A 14,328-nucleotide genomic window follows, 5' to 3' on the forward strand; every position below is an offset into this window, starting at 1 on the left:
CATTTTCTTCACATCTTCCATTACCTGGACAGAAGATGTGAAGCATGGAAGGATTACAATCTGCAGTTACTCAGTGGGTTATTCTGTCAGAGGGAAGATGTGCCATAGCAATCTGACTTGACCATATTTGCTCAAAACTTTCAATATCTACTTGGTGGGCAAGTTGTTAGCTGGCATGAACATTCCTGGCCTTCCCAGTCACCTCTCCTAACCTCTACACTATTCTGACAGGCAAATCAAAATGTCAAGTAACATAAAATACTGGGCACCTGACAGCAGGCTGTCATAGGGAAAACACAGAGAAATCCACAAGGAGGTTCAGGGTACCAGGACAGGCTTTTTCTTATGGACTAATATAGAGCCCATAGGAAAAGCAACAGTGCAACAGAAAATACCAATTCTCATTCCACAGCAAACCTGGAGCACCTGTATCACTTTCACATACCACTGAGACTCTCACGAGCAACTCACTGTCATTGATTGAACTCATCGCAGTTCATAGTTTTTGGGAAAATTTTCTTTTTCTATAGAGTTAAATAGAAGGTGACTGAAGTATCTAAAAAATACCTGCATGGAACTACATGAAAATGTAAAATAAAGTAGAAATGCTGGTTAGCTACTTGGTAAAAATGATAAATCCTAACTTTTTATAAGCTACTGCACTGCATAGATGAAATGATAGTTTTGCTGTCATAGTTGATTTGTGCTAATTACAGCAATTATAATGCCTGTGGAGAAGGAAATTTGCAAAAAAGTATATTAAATGTTCAGTATTCAGCTGCCTGTGAGCTGAAAGAAAGGCAAGTTAATTGAAGGTAACAGTCTATCTTCTTTCTGTTGTGAATCAGTGGTTAATTATAATGTGCAGCTACATGGCCATATGTCACTTGCTCTGGCATAACAGCGATGTGTCACGTTATTGATCACGGCACTGGTGAAGCTGAAAGCTGCTATGCTCTGCGTTAAATGGCTTGCAAAATTCTGATTGGTTTCAGTGTTGCATAAGACTAATCTTTATTTACCAGCAAATATTTGGATTTTTTGATCATGGGTCAGTCTACATGACACCAGGCCTGCTGGCAACAGACAGGGTACACCTGTCTTAAAGGGGAAAAAGACCTTTGCACAGGAGTCAGCAAGGCTCCTTGAAAGGGCTTTTAACTAGATTAGAATGGGGGAAAAGGATAAAAACAGGCTTGTTGGAGATGAGCCAAGGGGTGGCACACCAGTGTTTCAGGGACAGTATGTATGAGATTCAAGAAGGCAAAGTGCTGGGTCCTGCACTCGGGTCACAACAACCCCACGCAAGGCTGCAGGCTTGGGGAGGAGCAGCTGGAAAGCTGCCTGGCAGAAAAGGGGGTGTTGGTCAACAGCAGCTGAATATGAGCCTTGCCCAGGTGGCCAAGAAGGCCAACAGCGTCCTGGCTTGCATCACAACTAGTGTGGCCAGCAGGGTCAGCGAAGGGATTGTCCCCCTGTACTTGGTGCTGGTGAGGCTGTGCCTCGATTACTGTGTTCAGTTTTGGGCCCCTCAGTACAAGAAAGACATTGAGGTGCTGGAGCGTGTCCAGAGAAGGGCAGTGAAGCTGTGAAGGGTCTGGAGCACAAGCCTTCCAAGGAGCAGCTGAGGGCACTCGCGCTGTTTAGTCTGGAGCAAAGGAGGCTGAGGGGAGACCTTCTCGCTCTCTACAACTACCTGAAAGGAGATTGTAGTGAGGTGGGTGTTGGTCTATTCACCCAAGCAGTAAGTGATACGACAAGACCAAATGGCCTCAGTTTGCAGCAGGGGAGGTTTAGACTGGAAAAAAATTTTAGATTGGATAAAAATTTTAGACTGGAAAAGTTTCTTCATGGAGAGAGTCATCAGGCTTTGGAACAGGCTACCCAGGAAAGTGGTTGAGTCATCATCCCTGTGGGTATTTAAAAGTCATGTAGATCTTGTGCTTAGCAACATGGTTTAGTAGTGGACTTGTCAGCGTTAGGTTAAGGGTTGGACTTGGTGATGTTAAAGGTCTTTTCCAACCTAAATGATTTTGTTATTCTATGAAAGTGTAGGAATTAAAATTAAGCCAAATGTCCTACCAGAATCTAACATACATTTGGTGTGTTGTATTAGTGTGTGATTTTTTTCTTTTCTACTGTTGGTGTTTACTGTTAATAGACTTAAATATAAAGAAAATAGATGAAGTGGCAGGAATAGACCCTAGAAGCAGGTACAGATTTACTGAAAAAGGAGCTGTTGCCAAATACAGATTTTCTGTAGACCTCTTGAAGCTAAGCAGAGCTGTCCCAAACTGATTCAATATCCCCAGGTAGCTGAAAACTGGCTACTTTTCATCTGTAGCGGGTTTGGCTGCCCACTTAAAAAATGCAGAGTTGTCTAAAGGACTGGTTTTCTCAGATGTTTGTTTTCTATTTGATAATATACTTGTGCCTGATTGAAAGTACCGCTTAGAAACTTAGCATAGTTTCCACGTTAGTGTCCTGACAGCTTTTCAGGCCAGAGGACTGGGAAAGAAGACAAAGCATTAAACCTGGGAAGCCAGTTGTTGGGGGTGATAGAGCCAGGGCCGCTACCTACATCCACTGAAAACTGGAGGTAATGGCACAGTTACTGGAAAATTTAGAAAGGATAATAAGGAATCTATCGCCAGACATTCCTCTAACTTTCTCTCATGTCGGCACTTTTCATCTGAGAGGATAAATTAGAAAGTAACACTATGCGTTTGGCATGAAGGACAATATGGTGTGGCAGATAAGTAGGATTAATGAAGCCAGCCAGACTAATTGTGAAAGGGAGGCACTTTCCAACACAGATCAATTGTGTCTCCTGTTCTGCTTCAGACATCTCAATATTGGATGTCATGCAAAAATGTGATATTTTGTGATGCCAGGAAAACTATTGTTAGTCCAATTTATTAGACTGTGCATACTGTAGCCAGTGCATTTAAATATCTTTATTCTCTAATAATTAGAATAAAAACTAGTGAATAACATGAGATATTTGGTTGAAAAGGTAAGTAGATTTTTTACAGGATTTGGTTGCTTGAAGGTGAGAAAGGATCCAGCTACCTTTGACTAGAGGAGAAAGCACACCACTTAAACATCCATTTTTCCACTTGTTTCTGGAACACATGGAGTTAGGTCTCTGTCTAAATGTTTGTAGTAGTTTATACTGAGGACTCTCAGCCTGTCACTTGGGAGAAGAGACCACCTCACTACAACCTCATTTCAGGTATATGTAGACAGTGATAAGGTCTCCCCTCAGCCTTCTCTCCTCCAGACTAAGCTATCCCAGTTCCTTTAACCCCTCACTGCAAGACTTGTTCTCCAGCCCCTTCATCAGCTTCGTTACCCTTCTCAATTTAGTAATGCCTGAATTAAGACTCTTAATCCTTGGAGATGACCTAGAAAGTGGATTATTCTTTGTGCTGAGCTGCTGTGACCTGTCTTGCTCAGCAAGTCAAAAGTTGTTGTTGTTGACCCGCTGCGAGGGATCAGCATGGGAGGTCCTAAGCATAGCCAGTGGGGTGGCTTTTGTAGGCACCAGAGGCTAGGCTAGCCTTCTTGCAGCCTCTGGTAGTCAAGTTATCTCCTGCCGCTAGCAGCTCCTGGAGTTAACGTGACTGAGAGTATCCTTCATGTCACCTACTCTAGTGACAACTGGTCCAGCTGCGTGAGGGGGCAAATGAGGTTTAAACCTATTTTGGTGTATCACTTTTTCCTCCCCAATACATACTATTTATTGTCTGGCAGATATGATTCGTAACAAACCCGGCTTTCCCTCTCCCCAGTGCTCATCTTTTGATTTGAGATAAAGCCTGTGCCAAATATATATTGAGGCAGAAGCTCCACAAGCTTTCTAATACAGAATAAAATTCTGTATTAGTTCATTAGTTCATTCTTTTAACCCTTTATTCTGCTGGTGCTTGCATGCACTTCCATTCATATCAGTCTTCATTTTTTGGTTACAAATCTCTACAGCTGCTGTAGATATTCCTGATCCCCTTTTCACTAGGATTTATAATCTCTTAAAAATATATCACTTAATGCCACACAGCTTTTGACAGCATGTTGATGAATGCTCTGTTTAAATGTAAACAAAGCTTATTAATGTTAAGGTATCACAATCAGTGAAAGAAAACTCTAAAATCTGTGTGGGATTCTCCACCCCCTATGCAGGCCAAAGCACAGCCTTATTAAAATGCTGAATTACGTGTAAAATAATCAAAACACTGAAGTGGCCAGTACAAACAGCTTGAAAAAAAAAAAAGAAAATGTAAGAAAATTACGCCAAAATAGTAAAGGGAAAACTAACAATGCGTAGTTCCCACGACATGTGCCGGAGGATTTGGATAGACTGCTTTTATGGGTGCCGTGAAGTTGCTGCTCTACAGTTACTGTTAGTGGAAGAAAGGCAAACGATTCATGGTTTACTATCTTCTTGCTTGTGCCCAGCAATGGAAGTTTTATGTTATTGCTGACAGGAGGTGAAATCCTGACTTCACCTTAACTCTTGAAGCTGAGATTTGCTAGCCCTAATCAGTGCTCGGTATGGAGCCTGCATTTGGCAGCCAGTGTTAGAGCACGTTACCACATCATAGCATTAGACACTTTGAAAAGTAGGATAGCACAGTAAAGTCACTAATTAGTCTTTTGCAGCTAGTTATTAAAAACTAGTGTTGATCAACTGAAAACTGGCCCGTGGCAGTCTGCATGGTCCTGGCTTTTAGCCCTGTTTTAGCTACTCACTATTACTTGGAAGTAGAACCTTGAAATCCTTTTTCATATTAAGCTTGTTCTTCTCTCTGTAACTGGATTCATTTGTGACACCGTGGCTAAGATGTGTTTCCTATGTCAGCGACTTGTGACAGGTGCAGTTAAACAGGATAGCCTACAAGGACAAAAATAGCAAATGCACGATGTAATACCCTAAAGAATTCTCCTCACACTGAAATATAGCAAATCTAAAACATTCTGGGAAACACTGGTTTTAAGCTGAAACTAAGGTTTAATTTTAGACTCAAAATGTGGTATATTATATGTAGCCTTCTCAAAATCATAGCATTTGCCCTGGGAGTATAAAAGAATGTTTTCTTTAAATTTATAGGTAGCAATTTATAATTAGGGATGAACTGAAGAAATTTAACGCTAGCAACCACACTTCTCAAAGCAGTAGTTTTATTTAATTGAATTGTTATCTTTCTCATTTCTTCTTGAGCTAAGGGATACAGTGGTTTACTATCAAATTAGAAAATAAATGCCTTCAATTAGTGGTTATTTTGAGAAGAGGAAAGCTTTCCTTCTGCAGAAGGTAAGAATAATCTTTTCCCTTTTGAGTTAATTGCATTTTCAGGCCTCTGTGAGTTGTGGAAAGTGACAACTATTTGGAGATGTCAACTGTGCAAGGAGTAAAAATACAAAGTACAAGGAGAAATCCTCAAGAATCTTAAAGGAACTTAGTGTGGACTCTTTTAATCTTTTCTTACAAACCTTCACACAGTACTCTTGAACACAAGACTTGAAAAGTCAGTAACAGGATATCATAAAGTTGTCTGAAAGATGTCCCTGAAATTCATTGCTTGAATTTACAGTAAGTTTTGGAATAATTCCCTCATTGTTTGAATTTACTTTAAATCACTGCCAGATATTTCTGACTCCTATTTTAATGTTAGTCTGGAAATACAGCAAAAATGAATAACACCTTAATAGCTTAACAGTGTTCAATGTGGTCCTTTTCATTGACCTCTTAAGAACCAATGACTAATTCCTACCATGAATAAATGTTCACTGCAAATCATCAGCAAGAAAAAAAGGAAAAAATGCACCGTACAATGTGCTCACTCATTCTACAAATGGAGCTTTCAATATGCAGCACCAAATGTTCTGTGGTGTATGTTACACAAGTCTTGGGAATGGCACGCTTTGTAACAGCATGTCTCTAGTCTTCTTGAGAAACAGAAAGAACAGTTTACACTACAGATTATAGATTAAAAAAACCCAGTGTATATTTCCAATTTAAAAAGCTATTATAATGGGTAATGACCTCCTAAGCATATAAAGAAACTGGAATAGTCACACTGCTCCTAGGAATGTTACTGACCACAAATATAGTAAATATGGTGGGCTTGGTGAGTTAATAGGAAGCCTATTCTAGCACTTAAAATTTGAAACACTCATAATTAAAGATGAAGGGAAGGGTGAAACAGGCTATTAGCATCTTAATCCTTCGCCTGTATGCAAATTGACTTTTAACATTTCCTAGAACTGAGATTAGAATGGCTTTAAAAGTCTACATAGAAATACTCGTAATTCCTTAGGAAGAGTAGAACAGAATGACATGTATAAGAATGCAGAGTACTTGTTTTATTAACATAGTACTATTCTTAAAGCAGATCTTTAGCCATCTGATCTGATCACCACCCATCTTCTTGAGGAGAATATTCTTCTCAAGAGCTCCAACCTGTCTGTCAGGTTACCTGCCTATTTCACTAGCGTAAGCTCCTCAGCCTCAGCAGTTTGGGCTGATGGTAATCGTTCCTATAATGTCTGCAAGTTAGACATGTCATAGTTCATCTGTGCAAAAGATATGCTTGAGCACTGAACTAGATCTCAGAAATCTGCATTTTGTTCCAGCTTCTGTAGGTCATCTACATGGGTAACTTGCAAGGCTACCACTCTGTTCCTCAGTTTCTTCATCTGTAAAATGGGGATGATATTCACTAGCTCTTAAAAAACATTTTAAAATATACATGGGTTATTATTAAGTAGCATGGATTCTCCCCTGCGAATAATACACAGCTGCTAATACACTGACTTATCCACTTTTGTATTAGCATCTTTATTTAAACATTCACTATTCTTACTGCGACAGAGCAAAACACTCATTTTGTCGAACAGCAATTGTAAAGAAGCTTTTATCCAGCACAAGTGTAATTAGAATAGTAGAAAAGTGATGAGACTGTCACCAGCTTTGAGCTCGAGGGACTATCTGGTATTTTAAATTCAAGTAACTGAAGTAGCAAAAATAGTTTCCAGTTCAAGTCTGCCCTCCACTGGCTTCAATGAAACACTGCTAATAAATTTTGGATCAATAGTGTCTTTCTCTAATAAAGTGGAGGAACTACATTATTAGAAGCCGATACAATGTATTGAGAGCTTTGGTTATAATTTATTAAAAAAAAATTAATAGTAGTTAAATAATTTATAAATTTATTTTAGAAGTCCCACCGTGGCTTCCTGGCAGATTTCAAAAATTAGGCTTTCAAAAGCCCAGCAGTGCATCATTCATATCAGAGCTGCTGGAACTAATGTACAAGACAAGAAGTAACATTCTGTACATGGTCTTAAAGACATTTATTAGAAAAAATTACAGAAAAATATTTTGCTACCATACATAAACAATGCTAATACATAGTGCTAAATGTAGTAATCAAGTACGAATCACACAAACGAGACCAGTATCAATATAGTCTAGTACTTGGTCACTAGGAGCAGTCTTTCCTCCTAGTATGTGAAAGGAAAGAACAATAACATTTATTACTGTGTCCATTTTAGAGAGACCTTTCCATCACAAATCCCACATGCAATTAACTCATCTCTTAACTCAGGAGGACTCATTCTCCTTTCTGTATTCTAAGTAGGAAGGTAACTGAGGGGGAAGCTATCTTAGTTATACTTACTCACATAGATTGATCTTGTATGATTTCAATCTCAAGGTGACATTTGTGTCTGGAATACAAAATCTGTACCATTATGCACTGCAGGATGTGATCAAGCTGAAAAGCCTCTGGTTCATTTATCTTGTCATCTTCATGCTTCATTACACTTAACAGCATCTAATCTCTTGTGACTGTTACCTAAACCTAAAATAAAAGAGTTTCTGTAGATGTGTACTTAACAAGCACTTGAAAAAAAAGGGAAAGAATAAAAATATTACAGAAATGTCATTTTACTTGGACCTTTCAAATGCTTGAAGATCAGGGTCAGATTCATAGCTTGTGCGAAGTATGCCTAACAGACTGTATAAAGCAGAACATAAGGAACTTTCAAAGTTCCTTGGATGTCCTCTGTATCTGCTAATATTCTTGCTGAAATGGCTATAATTCAACATGAAACTTTTAGGAGTTCATATAATATTTTACAGCAGTGGAAGGCATACATCTAATCTGTCCTTACTGTTTTGGTTTCTGGTTTTTTTTGGTCTTTTTTTTTTTTCTTTCTTTCTTACTAATTGCTTCAGCACGTACTGTTACAAATTACCCTCTTAAACCAGACTCCAAAAAAACAGTATGTGAAATGACAGCCATTCTGCATCTCTAGAAGATTACTGTTTGAGCGTTTTAATAATCCTAACTGAAAAGCAGCAGCACTGTCACACTGACAGTTATTCTCCTGAAAGGTCGCTGGTGTTCTATGAATTCGTGGAAAGAATCTAAAAGGAACTTGCAGGTATTTGAATTAGGCTGTCAACATATAGCAAATATATGCTTGTGTGTGTACTTGACAATAGTTTAAAATTAATAAAATGTAAAAATGTACATATTTTCAGCTCTTATCCTATGAACTCTGCAATTTGTGCAAGTTGGTATAATGACAACACTAAAACCTAGACTATCTTTGAAGTAAGAATTAAAGCTGTGCTTTAAATTCTAGTTAAAGTTATGCTAAATTCAGGTTTAATTTATATATTTATTTTTAAAAAATCTTAATTTTAACAAACACGTTCTGGAGGTGTCAAAGGAAAAAGATACTTAGGGACATGCACAGTAACTATATATATACACCTTTAACAGTTACTTAAGCTAGAAACACAACAAATTCACATTCTAGCAGAAAACCCACATGGACCTGTTCCACATCCATCCAGCATATTTGAGCTCAAGAGGTCCTCTTTGCTTTAGTACTTGTTTTCTCTTTGTTTATAATCAGGAGATAATCAGTAGCTTCTTGTTGTTGTACGCATTTATTTTGTAAAATCTGGAAGAATACATCCAAAAGCCCTATCATAAATCAGTGAAGTGAATGCTCTGCATCAATCAGTTACAATTTTCAAATATTTCATGGTAAGGAAAAGTTGTTTCAGCAGCACGTTTATTTTTTGTAGATGGATGCTGAGAAAAACTATTCCAACAAATGCAGAATATGACTTGATTGTAATTCTTATTTTTCATATGCTTCACTTTTGTGTTCTGTATCAAAGAGAAGTATTTCATTTTCACGTGCAATGCCATCAGGTGAGTGCAAAGACTTACATTCTCAGTTTCACAGCAGCCTCACCTTAATACAACCTACTACCATCAGGATTGGTATAAAAACAAGTACACAGACAGCAGACTGTTTTGGAAATCACAATATATTCACTGATTTCTCATCTTGTTTCAACCACAGTAAAAATGTGCCTAAACCAAGCATCTTTGAAGTCCTTTACAGTCTTTACAGATGTGTGCTGTTACAACTTATTCCTCAGCAACAAAAATGTAGTTAGGATCTGTTGACAAATAAAAGGTATATATTCAAATATCTTTAGAGGAAAATCCTCCTAGAATGACTGAAATCTTCACTTCTCAGATGCTAAAAACATCCCTTAATTTAAAAACAAAGAATGAGTAAGCATGGATATTAGTTTTGGCCTCAGAAAATCCTTAAATCCATCAGATTTTTGCGTATCATTGAAAGAAGACAAGGAATCAGATTATTGTTTTCATCCTCGGCCAAGTACTGCAATCATAAAAACGCGCATTTAAGAACTGCTGTGTTTTTAGAGCAACTACCTCTGGTAAAAGGTATCATTATCTTTAAATATAACACTTCATTACTAAATGAAGATGGGGAGAATGGGAAAGTCAAGTTTCTAACAACAGTAAAATTGTGCAGCAGCTAACATTCAATTTTCAAGCACAACAGCAGTTCTTCTCAAAGATGTGTGAAAACATTTGATGATGTTCTGTTGAACACAGTCTCACCTCAAGACTGTTGTTTCTCCTTCATGGGCCTCAGGATCTGTAATGAAAAATGACATTATTACTGTGTTTGCACTCAGCTGCATGTTATCACTTAGTTTTGTTTCATTTTCAAACAAACACATTGTCTAGTTAATGTACTAACCACACAGAATTACTACACTTCATATTTTGCTCCCACCACTCTGATAATTTGCTAATTTTCTAAATAGGCAACTGATAACACCACTTTTCTTGGAAATGTCCCATATCAGACAGTGACTGGAGTACAGCCAACGAGTATCACTCCGATATTCATATGAAAGAGATTCTAATTTGGACAGATTTTTTTTCAATACGGATTACTGCTTTATATCCCAGACTTGTTTTGAAAACGTGCTGAATGCAAAAACTCAAACATATTCACCCCCAAATAATCCAGGTCTTAGTCTTCTTTATTTTGACCTTAGTGCTTTCCATTTCTATTTGTCTTTTCGTGAAATGTGGTCTCTACAAACTGACAAGTTATGTTTCCCAGACCAATAATATTGCAGTGTAACTGGGATTTAGTAGACTAAACGAATGGGATGCTAGAGCAGAATGGATGAAAAGGGTCATTAGAACACAATTAAAAGAGAAAATTTAATCATAATAATAGAGTGAAACAGAATTTCTGGTGATAATATAGTATCTTTTTCTGGTTTTAATTACACCACATACAGTCTGTAATGGAAATCTGTTAAATATCTCTTCCTTATGTTCTTGTATTGTTTATACTGACTTACAGTGTATCTTCAAGTACAAAATGTCTAACTTGGTATCTTCAAAATGCAAGTTCCTCCTAAACAGAGTAAAACTTGAACTTTGTTCCCAAGCAGATGAATTTAATGCAGTTTCTTGACAGTAAATTGAAGGGGAAATCTCAAAAGAGAGAATGGTAAATACATAATAGAGGTCTGCAGGGGTTTCTGATGTAGTTCGCAGTGATTTTTCCTCCACTTTCACATGTCACTTCACTTTGTCTCCTTCTTCAGCCTTCTGAGCTACATGCACCATTGCATGGCTTTACTTTGTGTTGTGTTCAGACAAAGCTTTAGAGGTTTGGAACTCTTGGACCTGAAATGTATCCTTTGCACCAAACAACTAAGACAAGCTAAAGCTGTAAGACGGAGTAGCATTTCCCTGATTCAATATTGCCCAGAAGAAGCTCAATTCCTTCCCCCACTCATTAAACCAGAAACATTTGGCCATTCTACAATGAGCTTTAGTGGTATCTATTTGCCATGAAAGCACAACACTTGCAGAATTACAGCTAATCAAGTTAATAAAACACTTCAGAGGCAGCTCTGTCTTTTATGGATGAATTTATATTACTAACTGCCCAAGACTGCCACAGAAGACTCTTTATTAGCATGTTCCATAAATCCGGATGTTTTACTGATAGTGTTCCATAACTCTGGAGGTACTATTTTGAAGTAAAAACATCTCTGTTGCTTAACAACAAAATGGAAAAAGCCCTACTTGCATGACGATACTGGGAACACTTTATTTTCTGAAGTGAAATGAAACTATCTAGCTAATATTTTTCTACTTATCCCAGCAGCTTAACTGCTGCAGAGTGGAGTTAAGCCAGAACTGGTTGTTTGAAAACTTCCTAAAGCAAAACTAACTCTCACAAAGCCAACTGACACAACATGTGCTTTCATTTACTGGCACACACTTTCTTGCTCCTCATGGCTGAGAATGCATAAAGAAAATATGTCATGTGCTATTTGTCATGAAACTATATTCTTCTGGGGAAGGTGTGGGCTCACATTCCAAGGCTCATACTTATGTTCACCTGCTGATGAACTACAGCACTGGGACAAGCTATTCAGTTTATAAAGAAGCCACTCACGAACTCTAAGTCTCCACTGTACTTATTAGGTATCACTAAATATGTCTCAGCTACATGACTACAAATACCCCATCAACATGTTTTAATGCGTATGAGAGCACAGTGTATATGGACTGGTTTACCTGTGCTATTTGTGCGTTCTGTAACATGACAGCACGTTCGTGCCACCACATCACCAAAACACTTTTTTATCCCACCCCCCCTCCCCAATTTTGATTATTGGTAGACTGTGGCAAAAGCACACTGTGGGCTGCCAGAATCCCTCACATGGCTTGCAGTTTGCTACTTTGCCATACCTGGAAAGCAATGAACAAACTATAAGCTCTTATTTTGATCATCTCAGAATGGCAGAGCAGGCATCCACACATCAGCAGAAGAAATGAGGTATTTGTACAAGTGTTATTTATTATAGCCCAGGATTCTTTTTTTGACCGGAAAGCACTGACCTGTTGATATTCTTAATATGACAAAATGGCTACAGAACTTCATAATTGCCTTAGGCAAAGCAATACATTACACGCAGAACTTTAACCGTGTCTGGTAAGTAAATCCTGGCTATGCACAAAGCCGAGCAGATCTCCGCACTGTCACAAAGAGTGACTTCAAAGAACTTCTCTCAGAGTTTCCACGTGCAATTAAACTCCCTGCAGTGTAGGACAGGAGTCTGATACAGCTAGCAGATATGATACAAACTTCCACTGTTAAATACAGTGGTTGCATCAGTAATACTGGGAACCTGAAGACCTGGATCTGGCATTACAGCAGCAGGCAGCAGCCAATTTGAGAAAGAATGAAAACATGGTACAGATATAGCATAACTAGCTGCATCAACGGCACCGATGTCACATAGCAAGACGTTTTAAACGTGGTGTCAAAGGCAGTAGCTGCGGCGTGCAGACATTGCAAGGGGTTCTTGTAGAGACCACTCATTTATTAGTTAAAAAAGAAAATGCCTCAGTACTCACTCAGGATTTGAGTTTGTAATGACAACAAACCCTAAGTGCTGTATCAGCATTTTTTAGATATTGCGTCTAAAACCTGAACATCTCTACCCATATTTCTAGTCAAACTTTCACTCCTATAACTCTGCGTTTCCACAGTCTGAACATATCGCACAGTCTCATATCAAACATGGAGAGGCATTTCCAGTTTCAACCCAAAGCATTTTCACTCCATCCCTCCTTGCACTTACCAAAAGGCACCTCTGGAAAGGTGCACATCTGGAAAGCTCCTGGAAAGAAACACAAACACATCAATACAGCACCTACAGGAAGACAAAGGCAACACACAGCTTTTGTAAACACACCCACCTAGGACCCCCATCTACCCCCACTCTATCTTCCCCAGCCTCCCTCCACATCCACACATCTCTCCAGCCCCAACATCCACGGACCCCTCCATCCCCCCACCCCCTCCCATCCACATACCCCTGCACGCCCCTCCACAACCCCACTACATCCACACACCCCTCCCATGCCCTCAAACAACCTCCAAACGCCCCCACACCCCTCCAGCCCCCCACACCCTCCGTTCCACAAACCCCTTCACTCCCCCACAACCCCCCTATATCCACACACTCCTCCAGGCCCTCAACCAACCTCCAAACGCCCACACCCCCACTCCAGCCCCCAATCCCTCCCATCCACATACCCCTGCACCCCCTGCAATCCCCACTACACCCACACTCCTCCAGCCCCCCAAACAACCCCCCACCCACACACCCCTCCAGCCACTCAAACAAGCCCCCTCAAAACCCACACACCTCTCCAACCCCTCCCATCCACATACCCCTGCACCCCCACAACCCCACATCCACATCCCTCTACGCCCTCAAACAACCTCCAAACGCCCACACACCCCTCCAGCCCCCCAAAAAACTCCCCCCAAACCCCACACACCCCTCCAGCCCCCCATACCCTCCTACCCACAAACCCCTGCATTCCCCTACAACCACACACCCCTCCATGCCTTCAACCAACCTCCAAAATCCCACGGCCCCCCCCCAACCCTCAACCCTCACGCACCTCTCCAGCCCCCTAAACAACCCACCCAAAACCCACACCCTCCATGCCACACACCCCTACACCCCCCCACAACCCCCCTACATCCACACACCCCTCCAAGCCCCTCAAACAAGCCCCCCCAAAACCCACACACCCCTCCAACCCCCCAACCCCTCCCATCCACATACCCCTGCACCCCCCTCCACAACCCCACACCCACACCCCTCTACGCCCTCAAACAACTTCCAAACGCCCACACACCCCTCCAGCTCCCCAAACAACTCCCCCCAACCCCCCCACACCCCTCCATCCCTTACATTCCACACACCCCTTCACTCCCCAACAACCCCCCTACATCCACACACCCCTCCACGCCCTCAACCAACCTCCAGACTCCCATGGACCCCCCCAGCCCCCTCAACCCTCACGCACCTCTCCAGCCCCCTAAACAACCCACCCAAAACCCACACCCCCCTCCATCCCCCCA

General features: G+C 40.3%; 1 long non-coding RNA gene and 1 other non-coding gene across 3 annotated transcripts; both read right to left on the reverse strand.

Moving 5' to 3' along the window:
- Window positions 1–7,265: 7,265 nt before the first annotated feature.
- Window positions 7,266–13,145, reverse strand: LOC138721711 (uncharacterized). 2 transcript variants are annotated; one of them, XR_011337605.1, is made up of 4 exons: window positions 13,031–13,145; window positions 9,966–10,002; window positions 8,845–9,490; window positions 7,266–7,865 (listed from the first exon to the last, which is right to left on the reverse strand). It is a non-coding gene; the product is annotated as an uncharacterized lncRNA (long non-coding RNA). The 2 variants fall into 2 exon arrangements; XR_011337606.1 differs by having other exon boundaries at window positions 8,845–9,585.
- On the reverse strand, window positions 9,629–9,716 carry LOC138722379 (small nucleolar RNA SNORD93). The gene has a single exon (XR_011337693.1). It is a non-coding gene; the product is annotated as a small nucleolar RNA SNORD93 (small nucleolar RNA).
- Window positions 13,146–14,328: the final 1,183 nt, after the last annotated feature.

Source organism: Phaenicophaeus curvirostris, chromosome 6 (genome assembly GCF_032191515.1).
Source record: "Phaenicophaeus curvirostris isolate KB17595 chromosome 6, BPBGC_Pcur_1.0, whole genome shotgun sequence".
NCBI lineage: Eukaryota > Metazoa > Chordata > Aves > Cuculiformes > Cuculidae > Phaenicophaeus > Phaenicophaeus curvirostris.